The sequence below is a fragment of the Miniopterus natalensis genome, chromosome 13, assembly GCF_054644295.1.
Source record: "Miniopterus natalensis isolate mMinNat1 chromosome 13, mMinNat1.hap1, whole genome shotgun sequence".
Lineage (NCBI taxonomy): Eukaryota > Metazoa > Chordata > Mammalia > Chiroptera > Miniopteridae > Miniopterus > Miniopterus natalensis.
Window position 1 is genome coordinate 6,636,660 of NC_142093.1, and position 26,166 is coordinate 6,662,825.

General features: G+C 44.9%; 1 long non-coding RNA gene across 1 annotated transcript in view; it reads left to right on the forward strand.

Annotated features, from left to right (window-relative positions):
• The window catches only part of LOC148091595 (uncharacterized), a 234,948-nt gene extending 209,294 nt beyond the window's left edge, over positions 1 to 25,654 (forward strand). The window contains exon 5 of the long non-coding RNA XR_015715510.1: positions 25,322 to 25,654. This is a non-coding gene — a long non-coding RNA (uncharacterized LOC148091595). The remainder of the gene's footprint in view (positions 1 to 25,321) is intronic.
• The last annotated feature ends 512 nt before the right edge of the window (positions 25,655 to 26,166 follow it).

Consider the following 26,166-nt stretch of genomic DNA (forward strand, 5'->3'; position numbering starts at 1 on the left):
TCGTTGCCTCTATAAAAGAAGAATTGTGATAATAAAAGAAGAAAACTATAAAAGACTGCTTGGAAATTAAAAACTGTTTACCTGATTTTAAAGTTTAATGTAAGGGATAGGAGCCAAAATTGATGAACTTTTTCAAAAGGGATCAAAGCAAGATAAATATGACAGAATAGGTAAGCTATATAGAGTTCTAAAAAAAAAAAATAACATTTAATAAAATTCTAGAAAGAGAGAATACAAAAAATGGAGAGAAATTTAAATAAATGATAGAAAACAATTTACCAGAGGTGTAAAAATATATGGTTTTTCAAATTAAAAGAAGCATTTAAGTGATCTCAATGTAAGAGTTTATCAGAGGTGTAGAAAGATAAGACTTTTCAATTCAAAAGTAATATCCAAATGACCTCAAGATAACATACGTACACACACACACACACAAATCCCCCTACCCCAATATTTCAGAACCCAAAGAATAAAGAGAAAATCATTAAAAGGCAAAATTACAGAACTTCAGAGGGTCAAAATCAAAATGACATCAGAATTGTTATCCAATAATGGATGCTGAAGACAATGCAGGTACTCCTTCCAGCTCTAAGAATGAATTAGTTTGAATCTAGAATGCTGAACACAACTAAGTTATCAGAATATGTGAGAAAAAAATGAAAACACCTATAGAAATTTCCTTGGGTACTAGCCTTAGGAAGTTTCTAGAGGATATACTCAAGGAAATAAAATTTAAGAAAACTGGGTGAAATAAAGAAAACAGGAGGTACACGATACATTAGAATTAGCTGAGAGGTACAAGGGATATAAATCCTGTGATGACATCTGGACTAGTATAAGAAACTGGTGGTCTACAAAACAGTGTTTTCAAGAACAAAAGAATAGATTGTTTTAAATTGATAGGTGGGATAAGCAAGAAGGTTTTAGTTATGTGGCAAAATTAGTCATGTATATATTCTCAACAAGAATAAAGGAAAAGTAATTAGCATTGTCTTGTAAAATGCATATAAGCATCATGGTAAAAATATGAAGCAAATGAAATGTGTCATTTTAAAAAAAATTATGGAATGTAAGAAATCTGCCATGATTTCATTTATGGTTTCTGGTTTCCTGTTTGGCTAAAAAGGCATTCCCTACCCTGAGGTTATATCAATATCCTTCTAAATGATTTAGTTTAAATAATTGTGTTTTTATGTTTCTTACATTTAGATTTCTAATCCATATGAAATTTATTTTTACATGGAGCGTAATAGGGATGTAACTTAATTTTTTTCCTGATGGCTAGATAATATGCCCATGTCATTTATTAAACACATCATTCTTTCTTTGCTGAATTCAGATACCATTTTTTAAATTTTATTCCAGATATTTTAGGTAATGGCTTACGCTTTAGGCCAAAGAAGCCTGAAAGAGGGTAAGGGACTTCTCTTTTTCAAGAGAGGGAATAGGTATTTGATAAGCTAAAACAATGAAAAGGCATAATAAAACATATATAGGTATCATAATTTAAGTCCAAAATCACAGGATAAAAAATAGAATGTAGGATTTTTAATCAGAGAAGACAATTTTAATTATCCACAGGGTACAGAAGATAGAAAAAGACAAAAAAAGAAAATACAGAAAATAATTACAAGAGAACAGAATATACACTAATTGTAAATTGGTTAATCTCACTAAGTGAAAGACAGAGCCACTGAGAATGGATTAAAAATATACACACCCCTACACATACACACTCTCACAATAGGGAGTTGGTTTACTGAATGAAGGCCTGCGTTCATGAAGAATGTGCTAAAAGCTTTAGACAAAACGCAGCATCCATTTCTGGTTAAAAGAAAACAACAACAACAATTCTTTGCAAACAGTGATAAAATGGAATTTCTTCAACCCGAAAAAGGCCTCTGAGAAAAACCTATACCAATCATTATTCATAGTGCTGACGGTCTCAATATTCTTCTACTAATATCAAGAACAAGATAAGAATGTTCTCATTCTTTTTTAAAATTAAATTTATTGGGTAAGATTGGTTAGTAACATGTAAGTTTCCGGTGTGCAGTTTTATGATACATCATCTGTGTGTTGGATTGTGTGCTCTTCAGCCCTCGCTTGCCCGCCAGGCCAGAGACCAAAGCTGGAATGCAGGGGCCCGTGCTGTGAATCTACACACGCTTCTCGTATCATCTCAAACAAGGAGTCTCTGTACTGTAGTCATCTGGCTATGGCCCCAGATCTTTAAAGACAGATGCCTTTGCTTGGTGTCCTCTCTTACCATCACCCCTGTTTCATTTCTCTCAACACAACAGCCCTTCTTTTTTTTTTTTTAAATCTATCTTTATTGATTTCAGAGAGAGGAAGGGAGAGGGAGAGAGAGATAGAAACAGCAGTGATGAGAGAGTCATTGATCGGCTGCCTCCTGCACACCCCCTGCTGAGGATGGAGCCCGAAACCCGGGCATGTGTCCTGACCAGGAATCGAACTGTGATCTCCTGGATCCTAGGCCGATGCTCAACCGCTGAGCCACAGCCCTTCTTTATACATTATGATTCAAAGTTATAAGTGTTCATAGACCCATCAAAGATAGAGTGGCTCTGGCTGTTTTGTGTTCTTGTTGGCTTTAGCTCATTTTAGAGAGAAAAGAAGTTATTTTTACTTTTCCATCTAAAACTTTAAATAATCTAAGCGACCTTTTAAGTGACAATGCCAAGTTCTTTGGCTGTGGTAGCCCATTTAAGAGGAATGCCAACCTCAGGGCCCTGGCTCAAGGTCACGTCTTCCAAGTGCTAAGAAACATTCAATGGAGACAAATACCGAGCAAAGAGCCCTTTGAACTATGTTGCCTCATTCAGTGCAATTATTATTATTCATGTATTTTTTATCCAGGAATGACATTTGTGAATTGACTACAAATTATGAAGATATGTTCATTTGAAAAGAATTCCTTTACTTGCATTTCCTTTGAAGATGATAGACCAAGTCAGAAGGTGAACTTGAGCAGCATTTTCATGTACTGACCTTTCCTTTCGCTTAGGCACACTCAGTGTTCTGGTCTAATCTGTACTGGCTATTTAGAGTCAATATGATCACCATACCCCCTACGTGTGGCTCTCCCGTGGACAGTTGTTTCACATGCATTGACTAAGGCCTAACTAGGGACTGGGGTTAAGAGGTATGGTGGTTAAATAAAGCTCAGACCCTTCTGTCAAGGATGTTCCCACATGCAGACAGTTCAGTTAGACACATAACTAATAAACAAAGCACGTTTCTAATCACTACCTCGTAGGATTGTTATGTTGTTTAAATTAGACTATGACGTGGCATGCAGTAAACCTTCAATAGCTATTAGCTATATCATTGCTTTTGTTGTTTTCATCATTATCATCATTATCAGGACAAAAAGGTAATGACAGAATTCTGAAGGACAGGGTTGGAAGAATCTTGTTGTACCCAGATTGACACCATGGATACTGAGAAGGGCCACACCTGTGGCCTTTGGATAAGGGATAGTCTGCATGGAAAAGTAGGAGTGGGCATGGAGGTAAAAGTGAAAGAGGAGAGAGGCTGTTTGGGGGGCTGCTGAATCGGGGGCACTGTGACAGAGCTTCGGTATTGGGTGCCATGCATTGACCTTTTGGTTCTGTTTCGTTCTCTCTAATTCTCTCACTTGAACTTGGCATGTTTTCTTTAGCAGAGCATCTGGCATCGGCCTGGTTCCTGTATAACAATTTAGAGAGGATGAGAGATGTGGATGGAAATAACCCCTCTAAAGTTACAATGACCTTCTCCCATAATGTATTGTAATGTGGTGATAATGATAGATGCACTAGCTTCTGTATTTGAAGTTAAAAGAAAATTCGGTTGTGTTTTCTTTGCACCATCCACAGACTGTTATTTTGTAATAACAGAGGAAGAGTTTTCTATAGCAGCCTCGTCAGTGGTTCCAAACTGGAAATAACATCCAACCACTAACTGCTGTTTAATTTTTTTTTGTTTTTACTTTATTCCATGCGTAACTATGTTTGCACAGCAGGGCGGCAAACGTCTGAGGAAGTGTCACTTGGAATAGCAAACGAGCTACCCCTTCTGCCCGGGGTTTAGCCTTTGGTGGGTCTCCACAGTCTCAGTTCACCAGAAAGATCTTGTTGAAATGGAATGAAATCTGTGGGAAGATAGAAGATGCGAATGGCACTGCTGCCAGAATACGGATTTCGTACTTGTGGGCCTTTGTGTCTCTAGGATCGACAGGGCCCCTAAGAGATGGCTCATAAAGAGCTTTCCTGGCTACCGAGTGACTGGGGAGGCAGAGGAGGGGAAGCTTGGTGAGAATTCATCACGGGGGCAAAACCAGAGAAGCCTAAATGCTCAGCGTATAATCTTTACATGTAACTAAAACCCCAGACAGACTTCTTGTGTTTCTGAGGGATGCTCCTGGTTTTGCTCAGGGGGTTCTATTTTGGGCCGTTGGCACAGAGAGACGTCAGCGGATGTTGGCAGCGGCCCTGTCCCTCTCCAGCGGCACCAATGGGACTCATCATATTACTACGACTCATCGTTTTCCTTTGCCTGCGGGGTTCTGCCGGCCATCGTCTCTGTGCAGAGCCACGCCTGGTGACCAGGAGCAGGGGCGTCTGGGGATCCGGGGGAGTTGGTGACTTGAGTTAGAGCAGCCAACTCGAGGGCAAGCTATGGGGGCTAAATCCGTAGAGGCTAAAGCAGGACCGCACTGCACCCCGGCCTGCTCAAAGCAGCTCTCTCACACCAGGTACAAGGCAGCGGGCTAGGTACTGTTTGGAGTTTGGTTTCTGGCACCTGCAATGATGTAAATTGCCCTCTTCCTCTTCGGCTTACGTCTTGTGACAGAAAGAAAAGCATAGCATTTCGATTTATGAGTTCTGATAGAGTCCCAAGTCAGCGTTTAACTACTTCGCGTTTCAGTTTACAGACCCGTAACGTGTGAGTAGTAACCGCTTCCTCGGGGTTGTTGAGAAGATGAAATTAGATAATTGAGTTCAGTGCATGTCAGATTTTCCCACCAAAGTTCTGGAGGTGAGCCTTAGATGTAAGATTTTCAATCTAGGGATTTCCTCCAGCAGGACTTTGCTGGGAAAACCTCAGATGTACTAAACTCCACTGCTGTATACAGGGGAGTACTGTTTTCTTCTGTGTAATATCTTGCTCCAAAGGTAGATCTAATAAAAGCTCGACCTCCAGCTGTTTCTTCACTCATCTTTCCTTACGCAGTCACGAAGTAACTTCCCGCAGTGTGCCAGGCACGGAGGCCGTGAGGTCTCAGAGCTGCGCCCAAGTTCCCATGATGGCCAGAGGCTAGACCACGGGGCCTTCATCAGGCAGAGCCCTTGCCTTTAAGCAGCTCAGTCCAATACTATGATATAATAAAACTACGTGCAACTCCTTATGAGCTAGCCTGGAGTAGGACGGAGGGAAGAGGTGAGGAAGATAGAGTGGGCCCTGAATTCTGTTTGGGACAATTTGTGGAGAGCCACGGGCCAGGAAGGAGCACTGGGTCTTCAGGAAGCTGGTCATTGGCTGGATGTGCAGACCACTTACCATTTGGCCTCTCCTTTGAATTTCAGTGGCCATTCTAGAATTCCCAACTGGGACCCAAGAATTGAGACTTGGTCGGGATTTTGAGGTGGAAGTGCCAAATCTCGATAGCTGTCATGTTTTTCAGTCACCAGTATTTGGATCAGCGTGGAGGGCACAGGTTATCTTATTTCCAGATCAGAAGGTTTTGCTAATCTTGTGCGAGTGTATTAGATCTGATCTAAGTGGGTAAATTTGGAGAGTACACAAATCTAGGTTAAAAAGAATGTCTCTGATGTTCAGAAGATGGTTTAGACAACTCTGAAAGAGTTCTCAAAAGAAACCAGACCAATTCTTCATATCCTGGATGTATTCGGAAAGCTAAGAAAAAAGCTAATAAGACTCTTCTTGTCTGAAAAATGTAGAAAGGGGCCGTGCATTCTTTGGTGATGTGCTCCAGAAAAATGTTAACAAAAAGATGGTTTTTACTGTTAAACCTTCAACTGACTTTGGCCTGTGGAACACCAGCTGGCTTACATTACCCGTAATGTGCTTTGGTGTGTCTCTGATGATAAATATGAAGGATCCTTTAAGATATACAGAAATATTAAGCAACTAAACATGCTTTTCCCCCCTCCCTTTGAAAACTGAATATGTGAAAAGCAACGGAGGCCTTCTAAACGCGGGGGAATTACGTGTGGATAAATCACCGGCGTTCCCACTAAGGGCCAGTGAGCTCTCCTTATGGGAGACAGCCATTCACTCTGAGCTCCAAAGGTCAGGACGTTGGCCCTGCATAACAGAACAAACAGTGAAAACATCCCCCCTTCCCATTTCAGCTTTAGTCTATGCCTCAAACAGTGTCTCACAGGTTTATTTTATTATTTTATTTTATTCCACTAGAACTCATCAGACGGGCAGGACAGGTGTCCCCATCCTGGTGGACCAGGCGCCTTCCCACCAGGGCTCTGCACATTCTTTTTTTTCAATTTTTCAATTTTATTTTTGTTTAAAATATTACAGATGTCCCTTTTTCTCCCCAATGACCCGATCCACCCCGCCCCCCCCAGTCCCTCTCCCCACCATTGCCTGTGTCCTTGGGTCCTGCATCTATGCACATTCTTTCTGAGGACAGCGCCTCCCCGGCCACGCTAATTAGCGTTGATCTCTGGGCCCGCTGGCCTCCAAGCTGAAAAACTGCAAGTCTCTTGTTTTGTTTAGTTTTGTTTTGCTTTGTTTTGTTTCTCCCGCCTGTCCTCTGGGACCTAGTGCACTGCCTCTGAGGTCGGTGGCCTTTAGGTACAACCCGTTCTCATAACCCACGATGCATGTACCAGGAAAGCCCTCGTTTGCTCAGCTCTGCCTGGACATCTGGCAGATGCAACAGGGAGAAAGTTTTGCACCTGAAGTACAGGAATCATGAAGATCGAAGGCTGAGAAGGTAAAGTCCCAAGGACAGTGCTTGGCGTGGCCTTGGCACCCAGAACCTGTCTCTCACCTGCAGAGTAGCCTTGGCCGCAACTAAAATTATGGACATTGTGAACAGCTTTAGAGTTTACTGCCACGATTTCAAGTGAACCATGGCCATGCATGGGGCTTGATTTCCCTTCAATCTCTAGTATAAGAAGCTCAGAAATCTTGATTTCCCTGAGCTTCCACCACACTCACAAGATAACAAAGCTCAGAGTAGAATAGAAAGTCTGGTGCCAATAAAATGTTCTTAACCTGATGGATGGTTCTATGTGGCTGATCAACAGGATCATTGGAAGGAGCTTTGAGCAAAATAAAGATTTCAGAGGCACTCTAAACTTGCTGAATTTAAAATCTCTGAGGCTAGGGAGCAGCAACCTGTATTTAAAATTTCACCTCCAGTAATTCTGGGGTAACTGCTTTGCAATGGGAGACAAGTCATCTGGGTATAATTGCTCTACTCCACACGGGCATCTACACAGTAAGACGGTGTTATTGGCCCTAATTACTCACCCAGTTAGAGCTAAGCTGGGGCTATAAAATCTTTGAGTTTCCTCTTTAATAGGCTGTAAAAGTGACCCTGTTTTCACTGACAATTTTTTTTTCCAGTTACTATCCAAAATTTGCTTTTAACAATTTAAAAAGTCCTTCTTTTAAAAAGAATTAAGAAATATATAATTAATCTAGCCAATGGTGTTTTTTTTTACAGATTCTGAGAACCTGAAAAATAAATGAAAATCTGTGTTTTAATTTTCCAATTAAAACACACATGAATGGAAAAATGCTCTTGAATATTATAGCAACAAAAATGGCAAAGCAGTTTCATGCAAGATACAAAGCACATCGGGGAAACTGACAAGTGCATTAAATGTACAAGAAACATTGAGAATTTGGGTAATATATGTTCTTTTCTTTCCTTACTAACTACAATAGCACAGTGAAACTTCTCTCTTAGAGTCAGATGAACTGTGTGACCCAGGGTGAGGTATCCACCTCCTCGGAGCTTTGCTTTCCTCATATGTTAAATATGGAGCATTATACCTGCCCCCTGCTGTCCCAGGAGGGGTTGAAAGAGATCCCATGGAGGAAGGTGTCTGCTGCTAAAGCAGGCACAGACGAGGTCCTCGGCAAAATCCAGCTGCGTCGGATGCGGCCTTCAGGGAGATTTTCAGTGAAATGGCTCTTCGGTTACTCCTTGTGTTTCTTACTTTTCTTATCTATAAATGGAGGTGTGTTCAGATAATATGATCTGTAGAATCTCTTAAAAGCTGAAGAACTGTCCGGAGAAGTTGTATTGGTCACTGAGAAATCAGTGAAAATCCCTGGACAGTAAAAAAACATTACATTAAGAGATTTATTAGATATAGCACATAGGATTTGCTTGTCTTTAGAAAATTCTAATGTTAGTAAAAATACATTGAACTATGGTGAATGCCAGTCTTTCATATAAAAGAAACGTCAAGATCTTACACGGCCTCTTGTTTATCCTCATAGGACAAAAATTATTGTACTATTGACATTTGGACCCATCAGTTCATGGACAATTTCAGGAAATAAATCCTGCGGACCAGAGTTCTCTGTCTATTCAGTGTCAGATGGATTCTGGGTTATTATAACACCAGTTTAATTTTGCTCCCGTCCCAATCACAGTGTCCTGTATGTAGGTAAACAGCTGGGGCTCAATAAAAATTCTGCAGAGGAATTAGCAAGGGCGTTTTTCTATTGTGTTGTATTAATTGGTATGACGCTCTGGGAAAAGCATTGAGGTGTATTCCTTCTGCTCCAAGTCTCCCACTGCTTCCTCCTCCCACCCCCAGTGTCGCCAGCGGGCCCAGCTCTGGCCTGCTATCTGCCCTGTTGCAGGAACCAGCAGCAGTGGCCTTAGGAAGCAGTAGAAGGTCCAAAAGCAGAAGAGGACAGGGCAGGGCCCCGGAATCACAGGGCAGGCAGCCGGGCCCCAGAATCATGTTTTCACCATTCACGACGGAACGTGGTGTGTGCCGAGCCAGTGTCTGATTTAGGCCTTCAGTAAAAGGAAGTTCTCCATGAAGTTATCTGCAAACAATATTCCTACTTAAGTTAAATCATCAAGCAAGCATGGCTTATAAATATTTCCATCCCGTTGTTTCTTGCGAGAATGTAAGCCACACCCAAAAGCACATTCCTCATTTTGTCGGGAACTGTATGGCGATGCACACTTTGTCCCTCTGTGCCAAGACCTCTCCTTGAATTTGATTTTAACCCCGCCTTCCCCTGCGATACAGTCTGATTTCACAGCGCGCCCTCCCATCTGTCGAATGGACAAGTGCTTGCATTTTAAGCGAAGATGACTAATATTCATGAGGAACGAATCCAAAGACAAACTAAATGCACATTTTTGCATTTGTCCAAACCCAGCCATGAATTATCTCAGGCTATCAATAGAAGGAGAGGAAAGTTGCTATCTATAAATCCCTATTTGTTTTCCCAAATTGCACCCTTGGCAATGGGTGTGACAGAAAAATGTTCAGTATTCCTAGGAGCCTAACCTGCCAAGAGAGATAAAGCCACTTTGATGTCCTGGGACCAGAGACTGTGCAGATTTTTACCTCAAATGGACCTCAAGCTCTTCATAGAGAGAAATGGGCTGAAAAGACCCGCCCACTTGCCAGCCTCTGAACCAGGAGACAGCCCTGTGGGCTCCAGCGTGCGGCTGATCGGATGTAAACTTAGGTGGAGGCTCCTAACTACTCGGGCCGATGACGAAGATAGTGGCGATGGCAATGAAAACAATAAAAGGGAAAGTTCAAGCAGTAACAGTCACGGGAGCACGTTTCTTATGGGATCACTGTGCTCCAGCGCTGTGCCTGCTGACGAGCAGACGTTATTTTGTTCGCTCTCACCAGGCCCCGGGAGCGAAGCAGCACAGCTCAGGGGGTGGCGTGCCCAGGGTCCCGCTGCAAGTAGCAGGACCGTCTCACACCCACCTCGCCTCCTTCCTTTACTTTCCCTGTGGCCTGTGCCCCCCTTGTGGACTCTGCCGCCTTTCTCAGGAGGCCCACCGTGGACCCCCTTCTGGGGCTGCTGCTCCTAAAACACTGTCCACAGCAGCAGCAGCAAAGTGCTTCGGCCCTAGCACCGCGCCTGACAGTCCCCTCGCCCGCGTTTCTGTTGCCTCCTTCACCCAGGACCGTGGGTCCCCAGGGGCGAGGTCAGAGGAGCCACCTCCCCCTCGAGTCTCAGTTATTTCCTTTCATGGCCGAGAATTTGTCCTAGTGCACTAGGCTAGATACTGCACTTAATATTTCTGTTACCCTCACAAAAACATTCTTGGTGTTTGTTTTTGTTTAGTTTGGGCTGATGAAGACAACTAGATCAGAAGCACTTATGCAACTTGCCCAAGGTGCAAAGTGCTGGTAAACCAGGGGTTTCAACTAGATTTTCACTCCCTTCCAAAGGGAATTAGGAGATGTTCCGAGACACTCTCGGTTGTCACCTGGGGGCAGGGGCACTGCTATTGATATTTAGTGGCGGAGACCAAGGGTGCTATTGAAGATCCTACAGGACAGCCCCCCACAAGAAAAAAGTTGTCCCGCCCAAAGTATCCATAGGGCTGAAAGGAGAAACCCTGGATTAAACGCAAAGGTTTTTGTCTGGATTCTGCCGCGTGGCCGCGCAGGCTGAGGACTTAGATGCTCCTAGATGGACTCGGCTTCGACGCAGGGCCTCTGGCTACTTTGCCAGGAGAGTGTCTACTCTCCGGTCACGTGCAACAGCCTGGAGCTGGGGTCCTCCCCGCTCGGCCATCTGGCGCTCCAGGATGTCCGTGGCTCAATGCCCGATGCTGCTACAACCGATAAAGCCCTCTAGACATGCTAGACGCCCAGACTGCAGCGACGGTGAGTCAGGAAGCACCGCGGCCCAGGAATCTTGGAGGCCTGACTGCCCTTCAGACTCAGGGAGCCCTCTGTTGAGAGCGGCTTTGCTGTGAGGAACGGCCCTGAAGCTGGCTCCTTCACAGTGGTTCTTGGCCCAAGGAGAGGAGGAACAGGGGGCTACCCATTTCTTTTCCAGAATATAGTCCAATTTCAGTGAGGCAGAAAGGGACTCGGGATTTAAGGCAGCTGCTCCGTCTGGGAAGGAAGATGGAAAGTCTGACTGTGTTTATGCACCATCAGGTACCCTGACAATTTAAAACAGAGGGGTAGTATTCACAGTTATTCTACATAAGTGGATGTTTGTTGGGGCAAAACGTAAACTGATAGTGTGAAGGCCTGAGCTTCAGGCCTTTGCTGAGACTTAATCCGTTCACTCATTCTCAAAAGTTATGCTATTGAGCACTTACGACGTGGTGCCAGGTTCTGAGTAAGGCCTGGGCCGTGTAGATGCCAGTCCCGCGGGAGGGCAATCCTAGAGAAAGCGACATTAAAACCCGGTGGGACGATAAACAGAGTGAGCCGTGGAGCGGAGGCTGTGGGAGGGCGGGCGAGGTCAAGTCCACGGGGCTGGATTCCCAGTGAAGCCAGCGCCCTGCCCCTGAAGGATTCCAGATCAGAAGCGATTGTCAGAAATCAGGCAAGAGCACAGAGTCCAATGAGGACATTGCCGCGAGGCTGCAGACGAGGGCAACCGTCTGACTAGAGGTGTGGCCGAGGATATGAGGAAACCTGGGGGACCTGAGGCGTACCTGGGGGGAGGCAGGCCAGGGTTGACGGTGGAGCTGCGATAAGCGAGAGAGATGAAGATGAAGGACCCCTTTCCAGGCAACTGGGCGGATGCCACTTACCACCACTGGGCAATTCCTTCTTTCCTTGCCTGAAAAGTGGGAACCAAATTTTCACCGTTCCTACCTCACAAAGCTGCTTTGATGACCAAGTGAGAAAATCCATATAGAGGGGTTGTGTAGACGCGAAGGCATGGCACACCTCTGCCTCCAGGATGCTTGTTTGTGACTATCGTTGTAACAGGCTCATCTCCACGGCTTCGCTAGCAAGCGCTCTGCGCTGTGAAACACCCACCCGGCTCTACGGTAACGTCACTTGGGCGCCCTACAGCTCGCCGATTTCACGGTTACAGGGAGAATTTACAGAACATATAAAATGACAAGGCAGAGGTGGGGCTCCTGTTCTCTAGCATGAACTTGGCATTTAAATCTTGAAATCGACTCTGATTGCCATGAGAAAACCCGAACCAGCCCAGCTTGGTTGCTGAAATGATTGGGGAATTGGGAGTAGACAATGGAAACTCTTTCCCCCGTATTGTTCTACCGGGTTGCCAAAGAACGCCTGGGTCTCACCAGTCTCGGCCTGGTAGTTATCCAAATGGCTCTGGGTCATCGAAACCACAGGAAAGATCCCACTGGCTTGCTGCTGCTCCGTGGCTCCGAAGCTCCGACCTTATTTATTTATTTTTCTATCCTTCTGCAGCCTCGGAGAATAGAATGTGATTGGATGAGTCCGGCCAGCGTTGCAAGGAGAATATTTTGGGAGCAATAGACTTGGGCTCAGCCCCAGCTTTGCCACTTAATCAACTGTGTCACCTTGAGGAATTCACCTTGAGAAGGATCAGTTTTCTGGAGCATTATTTGGGGGAAATGGACATTTCAGGGTTGTGAGAGGCAGAGGAGACAATGAATACACTTTGTAAAGTGCAAGATACTGAGAGAAGTCAAATGGATGGGTGGGTGGGCTGAGCAATATTAGTATAGTTCTAGTAGAAGACTAATATATACATATATGTATATATATATACAAATATACATATACACACACATATGGACTATTTTATATATACGTGTGTGTGTGTGTGTGTGTGTGTGTGCGTGTGTGTGTGTTGTCTTTCTGTAACTGGAAAATAAGTGACCCAAATTAATCCATCAATACAACTTTGAAAACCATATTTTTCTTGTGGAAGTATAAATAATATATCGTAACTGTACCTTAGAATGCCCCAGAACTGGAGGCTACCTCAAAGGCTCTCTGCTCACACATACTTCTCAGGAGGCTGCTTTCTGTTTAAGTCCTGGCTTGTTCGTGATGACACATCCAGGCAGTGTGGTTTGGGGCTGAAGCCCAGATCTCCGACTTCGCCTTCAGTACTCTTTTTAACTCAACCGCATGCCCTCTCAGGAGTCTTTCTACTTTCTGCCAAACATCACAGCGCCCCCTGAGCAGGTGAGTGGGGGTCAGTGTCCCAGGCCGCTGGTGGGGATGAAGTCAGTAGGTCTGATGGGGGCTGCATTTCATGTTTACTGCACTCGCTGTTCAGGCCAGACAACCGCACAGATTCAATGCATATAATTGAAAATTGTTTTTCCTTTAAACACATGACCTCAGTGTTTAAGGTCATCACTCTATACTATTCACAGTTACTCGGTTTTATTTTTAAAATAAAGCAAACTAGCTCTATTACTATACTGCAGAACAAAGAAGCCAGTGGGTATTAAAACAAGAACTGTGGGTCATTCCATTTGAGGGGAGAAAGTCCTTCCTCGGACGTCAGGTAACCTTGACACCGGGCGCCCTGACTCCCTGACTCTGCTCTCTCCTTGGCAGATGAACTTGATGTCGAGAGAGGGGAGAACATGGTGGCATTCTCCGCTTCTCTAAACATCTTGAACAATTTTTCAAACATTCTGAGTTTATTAAAATCCAGACTGCATAGTGCCAAGCAGTTTTTGCTTAATTTCTAGCCCCCTGAGTATTTAAAGGGAAATTTAATCGGTATTTTTCTGAATTGTTTCATTTAACTCATCAGTATGCTGTTTCATAAGAGCCATTTGATGCCAAAGAAGTCCTTCTGTGCCAGCCCAGACATTTCCCTCTGGAAGGCTCGGAGGGCTGAGAGCAGGAGAGAGAGCAGGGACCCGGGGGTTCTAGACTCTCTCAAATCAAGGTCTAGAAGGGGCTACAGAGAGGTCTTGCTCAAGATCATTCAAGAAACCAGCAAGAAAGGTGACATATCAGCCCCACAGCGCATAGCCCTGTGCCAGCTGTGTCTGTATGCCAGACGACACAGGCCCTGTGGTAGACGGTCGTGCACTCGGAGCAGAGGCTACCTACCCACGCACGCGTGGGGGGTTCTCGTGCTTGTAATACACACAGTGGGTATTTCTAAGATGCTCGCCAGTCATTGGCATGACCATGCACCTTTGCTGGGAGAAAGCTTTTGCTCCCTCGAGGTCAGGGCCCAGGGCGCTCAGGAGACAAGAGCATCCCAAAGATAAAAGATTCCCAGTAGAAGCACTCAGAGCCAGGGCCTGGTTTTGTGCCTTAAAGCTTCAATAGTTTAACACACACACACATGCACGCACACACGCACGCACACAAGCACACATCTATTGTGATGCTCTAAACAATAAAGTTTAGGACTGGATTCTGGGACTAGACCAGTGCCCAGTGATAGGGGCCACATCAAACAGACAGTGGTGAGGCCACATAAACACAGAGGCTGCTGAGGCACAGGCTCGCTTAGGGCCTCTCCTGTCCCAGGCCCGGTGCCCAGTGGTTTACATATCTTCAGTCATTTCATCTTCTAATTACCCTCTGAGGCTGACAGCATTACAGTGATTTTATTGTGATGATATTGATATTTCGTGAGGTTAAGCAACTTGTCCCAGATCACCCAGCTAGTCGGTGGCAGAGCCGGACTTTGCCTGTCTGTTTGCTGCAACGGTATTTGGTAATTGTTCGTAAGTTTAGAAAAGTGGTGCAGCTACATGAATGATGTTCAGACCTGATTAAAGGGAGATTAATTTTTAGAGCCAGTGTTTAGCTGGAGAACATAGAATTAGCCCCTGGAATTAGGAGCAGGGCCAGTAGCTGGTCACTTACTAGGGAGCGCCGTGGGAGGGCTGGGGAGCAGGAAGCGGGTCACGGGCAGCGAGCGCCTGACAGTGTCGCCTGCGGATCGCAGCAGCTCTGCGTGGGCAGAGCTCTTCAGCCGGAACTACCCAAGTCCCTGAGCCCCAGACTTCCTGTTGCTCTGCGCTGACAGACTTCAGGGGTGGCATCTGTTGTTCATCAGGAATTTGGGGAGACTGAAAATTTGTCCTCTTGCTGGGAGACTCGGAATCTGAGAGGCATCACCTCTCTGGACAGATTCACAAGCCTCGCTTCCGAGCAGTTTCTCACGGGCGCACTTCCACACGTCCCCTGCAGTGCTGTGAGCACCGGAAGGGCAGAGACCTTGGATGTTTTGCCCACCTTGGCAGCTTTGATGACCAGCATGTGTCCTGACGCATCAGAGTCCCTCAGTGTATAGTCATTGAATGAATCAGTGTTCAATGCACTCCCCACTCACCTGCCATCAGCCTTGTGAACATCAGGGGATCCCATCAGCCAAGCTATGGAGGAGGAAAGTTGTCATGTCTGGGGCATATTCGGGATGCGGTTGCCTGGAATGCCTTCTTTATCTACTGGATGCCTCTAAGCCATCAGGAACCAAGTTCAGGCATCTCCTCCCCCAGAAAACTTTCTGCTATGCCACCTGCCTCAAACAGAGGCTGAGATGGGTACCCTGATATTAGCCTATGATCGTTACCCTATTATTATTATTTATCACTGCCCCCATTATTTTATTATTACTTTTTGCCTACCTCCTAGACTGGAAAGCCCTTGACATTTATTTATCTTGTAAGCCCAACGTTTAACCCAATGATTGACACAAAGTAAGTGCTTAACTGGCACAGGCAGAGAAAGGTCCACCCCCACGGCCCTAAAAATGTCCATGTCCTCATCTCTGGAACCTGTAAATATGTTAGGTTACACCACATAGGGGAATTGAGGTTGCAGATGGAACTGAGGCTGTTGATCTGCTGGGTTGTGGGATGACTGCTAATCGCTAACCTGGGAGGATTCACTGTATTCACAGGGTCTTAAAAGTGGAAGAGGGGGCAGATGGGGAGGTTGCAATGATGCGATGTGAGAAAGACTCAACCCTCCATTGCTGGCTCTAAAGATGTGGGAAAAGGGGTCACGAGCCAAGGAATGCAGGCAGCCTGTAGAAGCGGGAAAAGGCAAGGAAATGGGTTCCCTTTTGGTCTTCCAGAAGGGAACACAGCACTGCTGACATCTTGATTTTAGCCCAGTGAGACCCATGTCAGAATTCTGACATACAGCATATAAGATAACAACTTTTTGTAATTCTTAAGGCACTGATTTGTGGTAATTTGTTATAGTAGCAAAAAAAAATAATAATTGTACAAGTAGGATCTCCAAAGCTGCCATCTAGGACGTGAGGAAAGGACCCGTGCGGTGGTATCCCAGAGAACAATCCTCAGGTTCCCACATGGCCGGGTGAGCAGAGTCCAGTCTCTCAAGCCCTCCCCTCTTTCTTGTCTAGGAAGCCACAAGTGATTTCCCGTATCTGAAGAACAAATCCTGCTTGTTTCTCTCTTACTTTGTTAAGGTCAGAATTGAAGGGCATGCATTTTTGCACTAAAAAAATCAACTGCCCTCAGAAGGAGTATCAGTGCCGCCAGGATCAGATGCTGTAGGTCTCTGCACATGCTCTTTCATGAGTGACCCCAATAAAGAAATGTTCTGTGGAACAAAGAATCAAGGGCCGAACCCCTGTGTCTGCGAGGAGGAGGCCCGGCTGGCACTTTTCTCCTGCTACTCCCACAGGTCAGAGTGGATGAGTGCCCAGGCCACGGTGATTGTCTTGGAGGAATTAACCTTTCCTTTCCAGGGTCACAATTTACCAAAGCCTAGAACTCCCAAATTAGCTCACCCTCCCTCCCTCGTCCCCTCAGGCCCCTGTGCTAAAGCACTCTGATCAGCAAGGGTCCCATCTGAAGCCCTGCCTCGGGCTTTGGGTTGGTAAAGCTTCTGCAGATCCCTGTTCCACTGTAGCAATTGTCCCAGGAGGAGTCATCCCACAACCCTCAAGGTCAGTAGGTCAGAGCAGGTAACTGAACCCTATTCTGGCCAGCTTCTGAGGGTCCAGTCACACATCCATTTCTCGCAGACACCTGCAGGCACCCAGCGGCTGCTCCAGGACAGATTCCCGTGTCCCGGACTCAAGGACCCAGGCCCCTCCTTCCAAGTCAACATTCCACTTCCCTCCCCAACGTCGGTGTAGGAGCCAGTGTGACGTAATGAAGGCAGAGTAACTTTATTTTCTAAGGAGCTCATTGTTTTTTCTTGATCTGCCCCAAACTGTCTCCCTAACTTTGAATCTGAAAAAAGAAGCGGGGGTGTCCAGTTCTTTCTACAAGACCTCGAACCCCTTGCAGAATCCCCCCAGACTCTTGTGTTCTAATGACCACTGGAGGAAGCAGCTTTGAGAAGTTCTCCCAGTCTCCCACTTGGCCTCTCTCCCCCCCACACACACACACACACACTTCACCTCACACCACAGTTCTTGTACAGCCTAATATTCACATAACCTAAAGCCATTCATAATAAGGAACTTTATAAATATGTCTAAGTAAGTGGAATTTTTAAATAGATTTTTAAAATTTTTTTAAATGAAAAAACACTCCTATCAAATAGTCTCCTACGTGCTTGTTGCTTGACTGACTGACTGATGATTATATAGATGGAAAGAGGAAACACCTAAGGATTTTTAGGGTAATTGGGAGAAAGCAGAGCTCATATAATGGGGGCTCATTGGAGGAAGGTGGATCGGGTTGCAAAGGGGTGTTGGAGGAGTTCGTTTCCATCTTCACTGATAAGCAGAATGTCAGGAATTAAAGGACATGAGGATAACTTGTCACCCAGGAAAGAGGACGGTTGATTGGGGTGGAGGTGCCAGGAATGGCGACCGAAGGGATTCCAGCGAAGTGCTGGTGGCACATTCTCCTGGAAGGGTCGGTAACCTGCCAGGGGCCTCACCTTCTGCGGCGCTGTCCCCTCCCCCGAGGTGGAAGGTATAAATCACTGACTCAGGGTAATGAGAAGCAGACTTGCCTCTGCTAATTTCTGGGATGCGGAGGTCTTTAGAAAAAGCTTCATAAGACACTGCTGAGTGTTATGAGCCCTACCGCCCGGATAGAAGGCACATGTGGGGCGCAGACCAGCAGGTCTGTGCTCCGACGTGGTGGCTGCTTCACAGGTAATCCCAGTAAACCCACAGTGTGTTCTGGTAGATGAGGGGCTTCCTTTTCTATTTTGAACCCCAGAGCCAGGGATGAGGCCCATGGAGTCGACCCTTCTGCTCACCACGTGTATGTAGCCTTCCCTGAGAGATTGAGGCTGGGGTCTCTAGAATATCTGCCTCCCTGTGCTCTCATAGGGCAGGCTGGGCAGAACCAAAATCAGTATCTTCCTAAGTCAAAATTGCAGGGAGTGTGTAGAAACAAAAAGGGAAGGCAAAAGCCTACTTCTTGAGAAATTAAGTTAGTATGAATCAGAAGGAAAAAGCCAAGCTTTCCGTGAAGAGAGACCTGCCTGTGGGTCCTGAAGAGGGAACACGTGACTGAGCAGGACAGGGGGGATCAGCAGAAGCAAGGCACCTGGCCCCGGCTTCCTCTTACTGAGCCTCAGGAGCTCTTGGTGAGAGGTGGTGTCTGCCCGTCTCCCTGGCAGAGCCCCCTGTGGGGACCGGCCTCCCTCCGGCTGGCCTGTCCTCTGCGTTGCAGGGCTGGGAAGAGCAGGGCCCCTGCGCAGGGCTGCAGCGCCCAGTGAGCGTAAGTGTTGCCTTGTGCTGCTAGGTGAATATGGGGACCCACGGCGTTTATCAGGGACCTCTGACACATGAGCCATTGCGTTTCAAAGCGGGCTTTCCATGCAGTGGCAAAGCTTGAGTGCAAATGAACATTGTCTATTGGTTACCTTACACCAGACAAAGGAATGGATTATAGAGTGTCCCAGAATAGGGGGATTGGAAGGGAGCTTGGATTGTGTCTTCCAAATCTTTCATTCTACCTATGGAGAGACACAGCTTCAGAGGGAGGAGACTTAGGCTTTCTCTTTCGTTGACGTTTGTAGAATATTTTGGACTTTCTTAACAGTATTTGCCAGTGCCTCTATGCAGAAGTAACCTCAGAGTATATCTTTGAAATGAATTTTATCCCTCAGACATGGATCTTTGTTGTAATGCAACAGGTAAGCAAGAGGCCAAGCAATGGAAAAGAAGCTAAGATGTATTGCTCAGATGAGTAGGGTTACTATAAATAGTTAAGAAATTATATCATAAGATAAAAAAGAGAAAATAATTTAAGTAAATTTAACTTTTATTACTATATGAGAGAAACTACATTATGAACATTTTAAATATACATATGAATATTATCAATTTGATGTATCAAGTTACTTTTCTTTGCATAGAAAAACTGACAGCACCTACATTAATCATATTGGATCTGAGCGCCACCCTCTATGAATTTTTGCCTGCCAGAAAAGATTTTGGGAGTAATGCTAATATTACAAGGGTAATTGCAGTTGGTTAGTTATTCAGAAGGTGAAATCCACACTCCATATTATTTTAGCCTGGTGTGGGTATGCGTGTGTGTGTTGGTGTGGGGCTGAGTAAGGGGAAGGGTGGGGTTAGCCCAGGGCAGGATGTCAGAGTACGACCCAGTGTGCTGGTGATGCATTATCATGTGGCACCTTCAGGGACTCAAACTGTCACCCGTGAGTGCTACCAGTGTCACCGATGGCCAAGGCCACACCGAGTCCTCGGGATTGAGGGAGTGATGCGTTGTGCTGGGTCCTCACGCCTTTGACCCACCTCTCTGCTCTGTGCCAGGAGCTGTATGAGGTGATCCCTGCACCTTGCGGAGAGCCTCACCCTCACCCTCACTCTTGACACCTACCCCTCTCTCTACGCAGCCAAGGCTTTGACCCCACCCTGCCAGCGGGCATGGCCCTCAGGCAGAGGACAACTTAGGACAAGGAGGCAGGTTATCAGCGCCCGACATGGCTCAGGTGCTGCTGAGAGGAGGCTGTGCCTGGGGGAGGCGGCGGGAGCATTACTGACGTTAGCACAGGGGTGGGACACGGACGCTGTGCTCCCCAAAACTTACCCCAAGGCAAAGGGAGAGGCTGGAGGAGGAGATGTATTTATTCTAACACTTCTTCAGAGTCGCTGCTTCAAGCCAAACCGGAGAATAAGAGTAATTTCAAGTTCAGTTTCCTCCCATTTGACCTGATTTTTAATCCTTAGACCACGTGGCTGCAGAAGGCTGATGGAGGCCTGCATTGCACTGGCCCCAGGTGGCTGCCACTCACGTGGTTTATTTCCAGTGGATACACTTTTGGGGACAGCGACCAGTTCTTAATCTAACACAATCTGATATAAATTGATATATATTATAAAATTATTATCCTATTACATATATATACATATATGTGTGTGTGTGTATATATATATATATATATAAAATCATTCTTTACTATTTCACAAAAGGCATTGATTATCAGATACTCTGATAGCTAAACAAATCCGAGAACCACTGGACTCATTGAATCTTGGTTCAAACTGTTATTTCTTCAGGTCCCTTCTCTTGTTCTGGCCCAGCCTGGCCAAAGACATGGGTGAAATGGGCCACATTTACTGCCTGCATGACACTTTCACCCAACTACAGTGACTACCAGCAGCTTTCTTTCTGCACGTATATGTCTCATCTTTTTAGACTAGTCCAAAAAGGAAGGGGAGACTCTGCTTTAAACTTTCTTCAAGTGTGGCCAACATAGATTGAGTTTTTGGTGGCTGGTTAATTCATGAAGTTAGAGTGGCTGTGGGCTGATATAGAACTTAAAGCTATTGGAGAAAGTAGAATCTTGGAACCAGATTGGACTTCCAGAGATACCCTGACTTAGAAGGTTACCGAAGTGCCCTACAGCCAGAAACTCCACTGCACCTATTGACGGAAACAGCAGGGCATACAGCTGCTACGGCTGCTCAGCCGAGCCACCACCCTGGCTGCTAGTCCCGTCTCCTGGCAGTTCTGCTAGCCACTTGGCAATTTTTAAATTTAATCCTTAATTCTTACATGTACCATTACCCTGATATGGACTGTGACCATCAGATTTCTGCAAAGGAATCCCCAGGGCAAAGTCAAAGGTCTTTTTAGACTCTGTAGAACTGTCCTAGTAACCGGTTTTCTTTTTAATCAGAACAGGTAAGGTTATGAGGGCCACTCTTAAGTAAGATAAGGACTGCATGTAGAGAGAGTGATTAATGTGTTCAAATCTCTCCAGGAGGCTGCCTAAATAGATCAGGGAAACATGCCCTTTTGCAGCTCTCAAAAAGTAAAAGTGTACTATAAAAGAGTTGCACAGTGAATGGAGGTCACCATTGAAATTTCTCCGGGAGAAGTTATAATTAAACTGTAGTTCTCAGGGTGCTGATAGAACAGAGAAGAGGCCTTCACAGGATGGTGGGCTCTACATTCTCCATCAGAATTTGGCTACAGACCCTGAGCACATCTCTGATTTAGCTCCCAGGCACTAAGTGACAATTGCCATCTTGATGACCCAGGACTACTTGGATTACTCCAAGCTGGGGCTGAAAGTAGTACAGGGAACATCTGTAAATTGTTAGGATATTATATTTCAAAGAAATAAAGGACATATAGAGCTGATTGGCCAGTCTGTTCCTTGGTGTTGTGAAGTTTTCTCTCCTTGCTATTTATTAATTAAGATATGGAGTAGGCCAAAGGGGGGAGCACCCATGATTTTGACAGGTAAAACAGGCAGCAATTTACCAGCCCCGACTGAGCAAATGTCTCGATTTCCCTGGTGCATTTTTTAAATTCTCAGAAATAGTCAAGCCTAGAATTTCTTAAAATTCATTTAAACTTGCAAAAATAAATATCTTCATTTTTCTACTTTCTCTTCTACCAAAATTTTAAAATCTGGCTTGGAATGAAAGAAAATGTGGGATCCTCAGGAAATAGGCCGCCTAACTCATGGAAGCCTTGTGTGTGGCTTCCCCCGGCTTGACTAGAATCTCCTGAAGCACAACAGAGGAAGGCGAGCATGGAGCGTTGGGGGGGCCACTGAGGCATTTCATCCTGCGCTGGGAAGGGAGTGAAGCACCGCCAGTTGGAGTCTCTCTGATCTAATCTCTGCTTAGACAGTTGGGGTTTTTGGACCACTGTTTTAGAAAGTTATTCCTCATACTGACCTAAACCCTGCCTCCCTGTCACTTTGTGGCCTGTTCCTCACCTAAGCCCCTTGGGTCTCTTCCATTTAACAGTCTTTCAGGGACATGCAGACACAGGCTTCTCCCCCCTCCACTCCAGGGCTCTCACCTTCTCTGGGCCACGCACACCCAAGCTTCACGACTGTGCCCTGTAAGGTCTTCACTCTCCTGGCCTCCTGTCTTTAGACAATTACAATTTGCCGTTAGAAAACCGTGATACTCCAGGTGAGATGAACACATCTAAAAACTAGATATTCAACAACTAGGAAGTCTAAACATGAATGTTTAGAAATGTCAAAAAGAGTAGGGTTTCACTGATCATTAGACACCTTTAGAATTTTTTTCAAGACCTTAAGATACAACAGCAAATAAGTAAAAGTGATATATTACAAATGTACTTGTACAGATGTAGACATCTGTGTGCACTCAGGGTGGTCCACTTGATGGAGGGTCCTTATAAACCGCATTAGGTTCAGAAGCTTCCAGAATGCCTTGAGTTCAATTTACGAGGTAGGCTTTCTTTGGGGGTCTACCATACATAAATAACTATTGATTAGCTTCCTAGAGACAGGTTTTTAGTAGAACTCTGAACAAGAGCATTAGAGAAATGCCCCCAATGGGGTCATTTTTGTTGACCTGGGACTGCATAAAAATAGGAGTATTGAATGCTTAATGTCACATTTTATTGCTTGGTTCAGCTAATTTGTCTTGTGGGAAGCAAATGTTTTTGAAAGCATTCCAGAGCCTTTGTAGTGTGAAAGCTCATTACCTTGGATTTCATAGGAGCCAAAAAATATACAACCGAGTGCTCTGAACCTCAGCAAAATTTCATGACGAGACAGAAACAAAGCTGTATCATGTCACGCAAAAGGAAGGTGAATTTAGCGAACACCTTCTTAATAAAATGCAGTATACTAAATTTGGGGGGTTCCTTTGTTGCTATTTTCTTTAAAGTGCTAAAGATGATTCAAGAAAGATAAAAGAACAAATAGGGTGTATCTTCTTTAGGGAAATTATATTACTTTTCTGTTAATGCTTACCCCTCAATCGGGTGTGTGAGCTTGGAAAAGGACTCTGCACATTTTACCCAGACACAGTATTTTATAGACCAGAATACATTTTCGGATAATCTACAACAGAACCTGCCCCTCACCAGGATCTTTCATGTATAGAATCCAGTGCTAACCCTTGAGGAATTGTCTGACCATTTCACAGATAAGGAAACTAAGGCCCCTATGTCACTTTTATGATTTGTTTTTTAAAAAAGTGATTCACAAGAGCCCGAAGAATTTTATTGCTCCATCTGGTTCTCAAGATACCCGCAGTCTGATCCTAATTTACCTCCTTGGACCTTGTTTCCCACTCATATCTTTAAGGCCCTCTAAAGCGCACTTCATGGTCAGGTAGCAGTCGTCAAACAATTTGTGAATTCAGACCGCGCTCCCTCTGGAAGACTCGATCTTATCTCTCCTGTCCTTTGGAATTAGCCAGCTTTCAGTCATCCGAACGACTTCTTGTGCAGGGAACACTGTCGCTGGCCCTGGCATGACAATGCGCTCTATGTCCTCTCCGCTCCGCGTCCGTAAATGCTAAGAGGCAATAAAACATTTTTCTACTAATCGGGTGGGAAACTCAATATACAACGCAAGAAAGTAAAATGTCCTTTTTATTCGGTAAATAAGCTAACCTATGTATTATAGGACTCTTTACCAAGGGATGTAAATTACGGTGCAAATTATGCATACAATTATTCTTGTAGTTTTCAAATCACTTATTGATATGAGGACCTTACTGCCATGAGCATCCTTTTGATACAGGTGTCACTAGCTAAATAATGTGCCTTCTTGCACCTTTATTTTGACCAGGAAATGCATGCACAGTTCCAAACACTTTTTATTAAAAAGTCCTTAGGTAACTCAGCTCAATCAGTAAAGAATTTCTCATAACATCAGTTTTATTATTCATAGCTCTAAATCCTTTAACATCTTCAGCTGAACTGTGTAATTAAATTACATTATTTTTAGTCCATATATGTCTCTCTGAGCTATTAACATAATAAATATCTCCATTATGAACTAAGTCATGAACATCATTTCTCAGAACATTATATTTATGAACTTGACTTTATTATGTTATGTTCACCTTTACTCCACAGAGATTTCAAACTTTCTTTGGTCAGGTTTCAGAATGCACATAAATTCAACATATTTTTTCACTTTTTGTCATCAAATCATGGCCACATTTTCACATATTAAACGATTTAATATTTCTCTTGGAATGACATGTTTTTTCCAAATATTTTATTCTTATTTCTGTATCTTTTGCTTCTCTTATATAGTTACCTTATCATTTTCTCTAAATAACAACTAGAAGATTCATATTCTGTAAAACTAAAAATGTACTGAAATCAAGATTCTATTTATTGAATTGTCATTTTCAAGTTAATTTGTGTAATTTTTGTGTAATTTTTCTAATTTCAGAATTTTATTACAGCGACTAGTCAAGGCTTGGTTCATTCTGAGCTTTTGCAGCTCGAGCGCTCTAGTCCACTTTTCAGATCCAAATAGCCCTTCAGTATTATGACTTCAATTCTACGTGTATCAGTCCCTTCTCTCTGATGCGTATTTTATGCATAATAAGATTTAGAGATTTGGGTGTTGTATTTTATCTACATCCAGAGAAATGACTTAGGCGGGACCAAACTAAGACATCCAGAAATATTTCTCAAACTGTGGCTGGCTTTCCAGCTCTTCCCTCCAGCCAGGGCACCGTCTACACAGCCCAACCCTGTGATCTGTGGTTTCTTCATCAATGCACAGGGAGAAACACCTCCTCATAAATTTGTTGTAAAAACTGTCTGAAAGGCAGTTGTAGGTAGAAACCTGACATGTTGGCCTTGTCATAAATTACACCATAATCGTTATTATCTGAGATGTACAATTATTTCTGTCTGTCCAGAATCTTTGCTCCCTTATTTTGATAGTAGAAGCCCTGTCTTTGAGGACCTGCTCCTCCGCTACCCAAACTATGGGTTTCTGGGGGCTGCCAGGACCATGACTCCCATCTGCAGGACACAGTGTGAGCTCATGACCCAGACCCAGATAGTGAAAATGTGTAACCCTCGGGCAACAGTGTTTAATCTGGGAGTGGGGATATGACCCCGATACAGAAATCAGAGTTTTCCCCATGATTCTCTCACGTGGAGCAAACAGAAAATTCCTTTCCCTTTCTGATAAAGGAGCATCATGGATGCGGAGACTGTGGACCTAGTGGTGGTCTTGTCGCTACACCACTGAGACACGGGAGAGTAGAGCTGACACCAGCGAGAAGTCGCGGAGACAGCATGCTGGAAAGGGTGAGTTCCCGGTCCCCATGGTTTTTACGAGCGTTTATCTGTTCTTACGATGAACATGCGTGAAGGCAAGTTTGAATCTACTTTTCGTCGTTTGTACCCAAGAGCTTTTCTGACGAATACATGGGTTTGAGTAAAGCAAAGCAGCGCTGTTAGAAAAAGCAGCAGAGGAGACCTGTTTCACGTAACCGTGGTGGTGTCAGTTTAGACGTGGAAGTCCCTGAAACATGAGGCGCAGAGCCCAGGCTTCCAATAGCAAAGCAGTGTAGCTAAAAGGCAAGGACAAAAGACAGGACACAGGTCGATTCTTGAAAGAGAAAAGCACCCAGGTGCTGCCATCCAGGCATTCTGAGGGAGGTTGTGTGCAGCGAACTAGCTGGGGCCTGGAGACAGTGCCCGGTGGACACCAGATGGTGGGCAGACGGCTGCTGGGTGGGGGGTCTGTAAGCAGGACACCTCGCTGCAACCTTCCCGAACCTCGAGGCCACCTGTGTGAGGTGGCTCCCTGAAGGAACTCTCCATTGAAGTCAATCAATCAGTGTGATTTTCCTCTCAGTTATTTGGTCTCACACAAGGCTTCTAGATCTTCTGGGACTCTCACCCATATCTGCTCAACTGCATAGACCGGTCTCTTGCCCACTGCAAGGAATGGAATCGGCCCTGGCTGTTGTGAGGGAGGTTGAGCAGCGAGGCGTTTCCCTATCACTCGGCCGTAAGTGGCCCACGTTTCT